Consider the following 9,879-nt stretch of genomic DNA (forward strand, 5'->3'; position numbering starts at 1 on the left):
ACAGTGGCAGGAAACCACATGTTTGAGAAACAACACTTTGAAAACGTTAACAGTCAAGAAGTTCAGCATCAACTCCCACTCTCTGGCCTCTGCTTCTCCAGGGAATGATGTCACTGAAGTAGGACAGGCTTGGAATCTGACAAAGCAAAGCTCCAGCAAGGCCATGTGGAGCCCTTTAAGACCAGGATGGAGTCTCATCTGCACTCATACTCAGTCCGTCAGCCATTCCTGACTTGTCCTCACTTCCCGAGATCAGTTCTTTAGTCATCACGGCTTTCATTACCAACTTCACCCTGTTTCTCACCAGTTTCTATCTCCAGAATGACAGCTATTCCACACATAGATCTCAAAATCAGCATCTCATTTTATATGCCTAAAAGCTTTGTACAATGCACCTGATCCAACATCTTCATTTGCCAACTCATATCTGTTCACCTTTCAAAGCTCCCTGTGCAAATAATGGTGCTAACACCAACACGTTGAGCAGACAAAGGGCTAGTACCTGTTTGTGCCACTTTCCTCTTCCTCAAAAGTAATCCACCACTCTCAAATGGACCACCTACCAGCTTTGAAAACAGGCTCAGCTCTCCATGATACTCCTACTGCCGTCCTTGCAACTGTCCAGCTATGTCTGTGGAGGTCACTAAGATGACTGCCTGGCTTACCCCTTTACATGTCTTCCTCTGCCCCCTTCCCATCAGCTCTGCACATGGCAGTCAAGGAAATCACAACATTCACGTGCCATCAACTCTTAAATGTATTCACTGTAAAATAAAGGCAATAACACAGAGAAAGCCTTTCATCTCTTACCTAATACCTTCTCCCTCCTACCCATTCATACAAGCATCACACACAAATCACACACCCCAGGCCCTCAGGCACACCAGAATCTTTCAGACTTTCTTACATTCCATGCGGTCATTTGATTTTTCTGTAAGGTCAATGACCTGCCCCGTTCTTCTCTGGGTATGTGTGGTCCTCCTTCCTTCTTGTGGTGATTTGAATAAGAAATGTTCCTCATAGGCTTGTGTGTTAAAACCCCCATCCCTAGTTTGTGGCACTGTTTGTGGTGGTTGTGGAACCTTTAGAAGATGGAGCCTTGTTGGAGGAAATGTATCACTGGGTATGGGCTTTGAGGGTTCATGTCCCATCTCTACTTCCAGTTGCTCTGTTTCCTGTTTGTGGTTGAAGAGGTGAGTTTTCATCTTCTGCACCTGCTGCCATGGCCTCCTCACCATTATGACTCCCCCTCTGGAACCATAAGTCACAATAAACTTTCATCCATTTTGGGTCATGGTGCACGGCAATGAAAAGTAAAAATAATGAATACACTTCTTCACTTGATTAACGTCCTCCCATTCTATCCAAGTGTCCAAGCATCAATTCAAGAAAGAATGTTTTTCCTTCCTTCCCTGAGAAAGGCAAATTCCCTCTCGGGACCTCCCTTTTCCTACTACCTTCCACTGTTGCAACTTGCAGTTATTGAGGTCATCGTTTGACTGGCATAATTTTCCCTCATTCACCATGAAAAAGCTTGGGTAGATTTTTGCTAATCATTATCTCTCTGCTTCCTGAGACATGAAGATACTAAGGAATATTTATGCCATGAATCTTTTAATGACTACGTCTCTTTGGGAAGGAATAGATTACCAAGCTTTGTTGCATGCTGTATATGATGCTAGACATACAGCGCAAGACTTCTAAGTGAAATAGCTTTATCAGCAAAATATGTGTCAAAATAACTTACCAGGTCTAGAGAATGATTAAATAAGATTGTATCATAAACATTTGAGCTCTATGTTTGGTACCTTAAAAATAAATATCACCTCTCTCTCCCCCCTTGATCCCTCATCTGATAGAAAGTTGTGAAAATTACCTCTTCAATAAGTAAACAAGTGATGTATTGGAGACATAAGTGAACAAATACAAATGATAAGATCCCAGGACCCTAAGGAGGTCAGGAAGCCATGAAGACTCAAGTGGCGAAATGAACTGGCGGCATGGGTGCAGCCACAACGCAATGCAGCGAGACAAGCGCTCCACAAACCACAGCAGGCTTTGTTGCCAAACAAGCAGAAAACAGTGTGGAGTTCTAAAGGAGAGCCATCCTAATTCACAGTGAAGGTGGCCGGACTTGGTTGCAAACAGGGGTGGGTGGGTAATGGAGTGTGGGAGGCAGGTGTTCACTTGGTGGATGTGACAACAGGAACAAAGGATGCAGGGGTTTCCAAAAACCAGTGGGGGGGGCTGTTGCCTGGGGCGGGCCTCATAGCAGACAAGGCTAGGAGAGCATTTCAGAACCAGGTATGTGAAGTCTTATATGTCAACGAATGGAATTTCAACTTTGTTATTTAGAAAACCGAAAATATGAACAATTTCAAGTCTATATGTACCACAGTCACCTGGAATATATGCTTAGAAATAAGGTATATAAGTGTATAGCTATAGATGATACTCCACTATGGAGTCACCATGATTGCTCTACATCAACACTTCAGGAAAGAAAGGAAGGGGCGAGAGGAGAGTGGCTCTCAGCAGACAGTCTATACCTTAGACAGATTTTCATTGATGTAAATATGCAGATGGATGTATCTCTCTGTCTTGGCTACTATCCTATTTCTCTGATAAGATGCCATGGTGAAAGCACTGTATAGAAGAGTTTATTTGAGGAGTATGGTTACAGAGGGTAAGAGTCTATGGTGGCAAAATAAAAGTAGTAGGTAACAGGCATTGGGAGCTGCAGCTAAGAGCTAACATCTCAAACAGCGAGCAGGCAACAGAAGAGAATTAACTTGAAATGGTTCACGTTTTTTAAAAGTTCAAATTCAGATGTCACTGATATACCTCCTCCAACAAGGCAACACCACCTCCTAGTCCTTCCCAAACAGTTCCACCAACTGGGGACCAAGTATTCAGAGTCTTTGGTGGCCAGTCTCATTCAAATCATCACATTCCCTCTGTGGCCCCACCCCCAAAGAACCCAGGTAAAGAGGGTGTTGACATCCCTAAAGAATGTCATCTCGGCCCCACTGTCTGACTCTGGCACTCTCTACATGAAAAATTCCTTGGAAGGCCACACCCTAGAGAACACCCCAGTTCACAGACAGAACTACAACCTACAAAATCTCTCTAGAGTTATTCCCATCCAATTTCATCTGTAGGGCAATTCTGACAGTCTTATTTTGTAGTTTTTTTCAGAGCAATCTCAAGAATAGAAGAAATGAAGAACAGTTGTGTTACCACAGTGTTAATGGGAGATGTTTAATAAATGAAAACGACAGAAGATGCCAATTTTGTACACACAGCTTATGTAAGGAGAGATGGGATGGACCAGAAGTGGAGGGGAGAGAAGAGAAAGGAACACAGTGAAGAGAGAGAGACCAGGAACTGGATTGTCTAGCTAGTTCCTTCTTTAACTGGGCCTATTGAAAGCTACTCTGCTGGTATTAATTCCTGGAATCTACTAGGGCCTTTTTGAGCTAGAGAATCAGGTCTGCGGAGTTGACACCTAACAGTTCCTAATAGTTCCTAAACAGGTTGTCATCACACCATCCAAACACAAGTCTGAAGTTCAATGTGATTTATTATTGATGTCACATTGATACAGGGATGGCTAAGGTAGCATTTGAACTGTACTTTGAAGGGTGTTAGATTAAAGAAAGGCATTGTAGCAAAGGAAGCAGTGCACTGACTAAAGCCCCAAGATAGAAGGCCTAAGGACTCCAACAATGGTGAAAGACTTCAGGACCGGAAGGCAGACAAACTCTGGAAGCTGTAGGAGACTGTGGTGGAGAGACATGTCCTCTCCACCAGGACTGAAGCTGGAAGAAGAGGGGAGAACCTAGACAAATGTGGGAAGGAAAATGCATGGTTTTTAAGGGTCAAAGAAATGGCACTCAAACCCTAGTTATGCCTCATGTGCCTGATCCTGTGATGCTGAACAGCTTCATTTAACCTCTCTGAACCTTAATGTATATTGTTCTAAAACAAACCATGTAAAGGCCTGGCTCAAACACCAGTGACAGGGTCCAATGTGAAACTCTGCACAGTCCTGGATTGCTTCAGCATCTTTCCATGGTCTCTTCAAGTTTTCCCTCCCAGCACTTGTTTCAAGTCTTCTGCCTCAAATGACCAGTAACGGTTTTTATTGGTTACAATTTCTTTGGTTGGAGATTTTATTTTTCATCATTGATCTAGCGGTCACCTCAGATCCCTGCATATCTACTGTGCCCGCCTCACAGGGAGATACAGTGCCACCAAGCCTAAGTTATTTTGTCCTTGCTAGGCTGGAAACCAGGCTTCCTTTTGCATCTTGCTCAGCCCACACCCTCTAACTCCCATCGCCAGCAAGTGTATAAGCTTCCACTGCAGTATATGGGTAAACGAACGAGTGAGGTTCCTTGGGAGCCTGGCTATTGTTTATGGAACCTGGAAGCCTCCTCCAAGCTCAGCATCTATCCTCCCGCCTCTCAGCACACACACTGCTTCCTGTCAATCATCCTGGAACATTGAGTGCCTGTGGGACAATTTTGTCCACAGGATGTTTGTCTGAAGGCACTGCCTTGCCAAGACTCCAAGCTCAAGACTTCCGCTGACAATCCAAACACCACCCGAATGAGAAAAGAGATAAACCCTTGGGCAGTTCTTTTAATGCCAAATAAGGTCTACTTATATTCAAAAATAGCAACAGGTTATCTGAGCTTCAGGGGCTGTAAAGGTTAGGAAGCCTGGTCCTTAAACCCTGAGCCCCAGGGAAATAAAGTACAGGTTTCCAAGAGCAGAAACTAAAAGCTTGTCCTTAAAACACCATTAACATATCTCCTAGTGTATTTCCATTAGTGATCAATTCCTATCTTTATATACAACCTGGACAGAACTGTTCCAAGGACAGATACCAAGCTATTAAATCATGAAGCAAAATAATGTGTAAGACATATATAGGTAGAAATCTGAAGTGTTCGGCCAAAGCTAAGGATAGGTTCAACAATATGGGGTCACTAGATAAGCTCCTGAAATCATCTCCAAATTTGTATGTTATCTGAGAAATGTTTGAGACTCACCAGAGATTACAGCTAAAGCAAGAAAGTTTGAAAAATGGCTTTAACACTGTGATATGTGTCTTTTAGGAAGTACGTAAGCATTTTCCTACATATAAACAATCAAAAGAGTCTTCAGTTATCTTTCTGAGACACTCAGTGGTTTTTCTGATAGCTCACTTGAGAGCCCTTGACATGTCTATCCTCTAAGCAATTTGTAAACAGGGGTTTTTGAACCTCTTTGTATTTATCAGCTAATAGTCATGGCCTCTATCTCTGAGGACCTAACCTAATCTACAGGAGGTTAATTTTGCCTGAGAAATGGGTCACTCTCAAACTTTATTATTATATTGTCATAAAGTATAAAAAAGACCAAGAGGGGAACACACCTGTCAGATCAGAGGTGTTCAATGAGTGGGAATTTAGAGAATGTACAAAGCAGTAAAACTGGAGAAACATTGCTAGAAGGGCTTTGAGGTGGACCCGTTGGATCTCCTCTTAGGAGAGTATTAGACACAACTAGCTGTAGTCTTAGTGTGTGAAAGCAAATCACAGAGATTTTAAGTTGGAACTGTTTATAGCTAAGGTAAAGATGATCCAAATGCATGATGGATCTGGATATGGAGGTATGTATCAATAATCCAAACACTTGGAAGGTGAAGAGTGAGTCAGTGACCAGTTTGGTCTATGTAGTAAGACACTGCCTCAAATAAACAAGCAAACAAATATATTCCATAAAGGACTCCAATTTCAAGACCCATTCATCAAATGGATTACACATTCTTGAGCAGAAACAAGAACAAAAACTACAATACCCGCTTTATGTCTGGAGCATTAATACATACCTTCTTCAGGCTTGCATTGTCCTTGTGGAAGGCAAGCAGATGCTGGGGACACCAGGCAGGTGCCAAGTTTGAGCTACTTACTCAAATTCTGACTTAATTTCCATGTATTACTCAATTGTTTTGCAAGAAAACTCATGCCTGATGTATTTAAAGGAGCTGCACCATCTCAGAGTTTCCTACATGAATCTGCTTTTACAGAATACAGGGTTTCAGAACATTCATTAGACAGAGCATCAGAAAACTCTTGAATTAGTAGAATATATAGAAGAGGAAAATATGCTTCCTTAACATTAAAAGGATGGCAATTAGCAATAATGTTATCACTTTACATGTATTAAATTGAGTCAAGATTGAAGTATGTGGGTACTGAGGATACAGGATAAAATTACACATAGGCAGCATACAATGATGGTAGTGACATCTGGGATAGACTTTAAATCAGGACAAAGATCTGGAGAAGAATTGTTCAGATAAGTTTATAATTTGGGGTCCAGCCTTTTCAGTCCTGGAATGTCTGCTTTATGATGTAAGTGAAATGCATCCAAAGGTCTATTCCTCAGACTACCATAATGATAAGAGGCCTATTAACATGGAAATATGCCTATGTTCAGTGTCTTTAGTGTAGTATAATAAAGAAATAGTTAAGCAAACTGTGATATCATCACACATTATAGAATCACCAGGAATCATATTTTCAAAGATCACATTTTAACATGGAAAAAAATAATAGCAATACAAGCTAACCTGGAAAACAAAGCAAGCTGTAACACATTGACATTAATGTACTCTGCAATACATCCTGAATTCTCGTATTTGGGCAGGGTAGCAACAAACAAGTGTATCAGAAAAAATAACCTTTACATTCATTGTCAAGCTGTTAAGGCAACCTGTAGCAAGGTAATGGTGTCTTTGAAAGCCAAGAGTCACCTTGTCCTCTGTCCTGCTGCCACCACAAATTCTAAGGTGCCAGCTAGGGAGTTTGGAATGTGAAGGGAAAAATGGCTGCTCTCCTCCGCATGTCAGGGTCCATATTGCTTTATCTACACACACTGCAAAGTATCCTGAAGCCATATGGGAGATGTACTCCTTCCCAGCTGCAAAGGAAGCATTTGTAGAACCGAAAATACCCCAAATCACAATACATTCTTAGTCATAGCAGAATGGGAAGCACATGAAATATTTAAAACCTGGAGTGGAGATTTCATTTTAAAACATTTTAATTGCCAGAACAGAGCTGTTGAATCTCTTTCAGAGCTAGGAGATGAGCAGCAATTGGGAGCAAAGTGGAGAAAGGAAAGAAAAAAAAAAAAAAAAAAAACAGCTATTCTACCAGAAAACCGTTGCTTGCAAATGACAAAGAGAAATTGAGGGTTTTTAGCTGAATCGTGTTTTGTTTCTTGTATAAGTTTTGGTGCAGTAAAAATGTGGCACGTTTTGTACTGTATGTTCTTTCAGAAGAGCCAAACAAACCAGCCACCATGGTTTCAAGGGAGCAAGGCCTCCCCTTTCTCATGTTTCAACTACGCAGCCTCCACTTGGGCTGGGGACCGTATCATATATCATAAATCACTCTCTGATAGATATTTGGCAGGCAGTCAGAACCCCGGGCTATGCAACAACGTACAGTATGGAAAATTTTTAAGGTGGAATCCTGATTTTGTAACTTAAGGACTTAATAGCATCTCAAAACATTTTACTACTTCCTGGTACACACGTACAGAAAGCCAGGAAAGCAGAATTCTCCATATGGTTTTCGGTTTTATAGGATATATACACAATAAGCTATACAACTGTAAACCTGGAGGCATATTCTCCTGTTGGTGTGACTCCGGTGAAAATGGAAACAGAAATTAGCTTGTGTGATCCCAACCTGGCCCCTGAGACACTCGAATCACCAGAACTGCCTCAAAATATCCCTCCACCCACAGTTAACTGCTCCACGCCTCAGAAACCCAGGGAAGGGAGCAGATTTTACAGGAAGGTAATAACATGCTGTCAAAGGCACCATCAGGGACTTCAACAGGAATGGTTAGAAGCTGCCAGGAGTCACTGAAACCCCAGTAGGGCCCTTCCCCTGATTCCAGCCCAAATTGGGGTTCTCAGACCCCTGCATAGTCTCTCCCTTCCACCTTCTCAAATTCACATACTCTACTTCGGGCCTCTTTCAACAAATTATGCTTTAAAAAAATGCATGCTACATTTAACCCCTAAATGATATCATCCACACAGGCACTAGGGGCTGTTAGCATACCTCAGCTCCCAGCAAAATCACTGCGGGCCCTCTGTGCATGGAGGGGTTAACTCTGGGTATTTGGACGTTCGGGAATGTTCTCAGTGTTCCTGGGCAGAGGCTACTAAACATTAAGGAGGGAAACGCGGAGTGTGCTGCGTGGTATGGCATTGTGCTAAAAAAAAAAAAAAAAAAAAAAAAAAAACCACAATGCATGGAAAACAAGAGGAAGAAACTGAATAAAGCTTTTGAAGTTCAAAATAAATGCTGCTTTTTGGTTGTTATTGTTTTGGTTGTTCACAAATTAGCCATAGTTTGAGAAAGCTAAATATAAAACTTATAATACAGTTTACTTAGAGTCCTTCTGTCCAATCTCAATCAATATGAAGAGGAAAATTAAAGCCAAATTTAGACAAAATGGTTAGTGTGTGTTTGTTAGTGGTCATCCAGGATGCTGATTTAGAAATAACTACAGGACACTCTAAAGGATGCTCTGTCAGCTCCCCTCTCACCCCAAGACTCTGCACTCCCCACATTCTCAAGTGTGCTGATGAACCCCAAATGTTCCCTGGCCCTTCATACCTCACTTGAGAACTCTAACCACTTCTAAAAGAAAATGCCTTTCTTCTTCCTTCCTTTTTCTTTCTTTTTCTTTCTCTCTTTCTTTCTTTCTTTCTTTTTTTCTTTCTCTCTCTCTTTCTCTCTCTCTCTTTCTCTCTCTCCCTTCCTTTCTTCCTTCCTTCCTTCCTTCTTTCTTTCCTTCCTTCTTTCCTTCCTTCCTTCCTTCCTTCCTTCCTTCCTTCCTTCCTTCCTTCCTCTCTTTTCCCAAGAAGCAAGTCAGGTGGTATAATCCTGGGCTGGACCTGCCTGTTTCCCTAACTCTTAATGAGGGTGTCTCAACATGGCTGCATAAGGGGCTCTTCAAACATTCCAAAGCCCAGGCTACAGCCTAGGTCAATTATTTCTCATATTCTGTGTGTAGAATATGAGGAGTACCATCTCATACTTTGGGCAATTCTTTGTGTAGCCATGGTAAAGGCTGCTGGTGCGGAGTCCTATCCGCTTTCCTTCAGGCAGCCATTCTTTAGAAGGCAGGACATGGGGGTTCTAAAGTAACATGCATGGTCATGTTTTATTCCTTGGTAAATAGTCCCCAGAATCCTGTGCACCTCTAGAAACACATCTTGGGACCTGTCTATGGCTCCCAAGCCTTCTAGTCTCCATTCCGGCCTCCTCTATCACGCCCCCCCCCCCCCCACCCCCCCCCACACACACACACACTGCACTTCCTACCATTTGTTTTCTGTCTCCACACTCACCAGTGCTTTCACAGGGAAAATTCTGATCCTCAAACCTAGGAATCTACCAGGCCGGCCCTTCTCTGCGTTAGAGACCTTTCCTGTCCCTGGGCCTAGGGGTAGGTCTCTGTAACCTGGAACAGATTACAGTATTCCTGGGTGGGAAGCAGGGACAGCATCAGGGAAGGACTCCACTAGACCAGCTGCCCTGACCAACCCTTCCATGGTGTTCTGTGGCTCGCACAAGTCTGGACGGTAAATAAGACCCAAGAGCCCGCTCCACTTCTCCCTTGGATGTCAGTCCAGACTAGAGTAGCCAGGCTTGTTGTCTCCTGGCAATGTAGCTGAAAGAAGCAGCCCTTTTAACCCTCCCTCACCTGGAACTGACGCCATTACTTTCTCTGCAAATTGCAGACCAATCACCCGGTCATCGCCATGGCTTCGAGATCAGCAGTCATCTTCTGTTTTAA

The sequence above is a fragment of the Peromyscus leucopus genome, chromosome 2 (genome assembly GCF_004664715.2).
Source record: "Peromyscus leucopus breed LL Stock chromosome 2, UCI_PerLeu_2.1, whole genome shotgun sequence".
In the NCBI taxonomy this organism is placed as follows: domain Eukaryota; kingdom Metazoa; phylum Chordata; class Mammalia; order Rodentia; family Cricetidae; genus Peromyscus; species Peromyscus leucopus.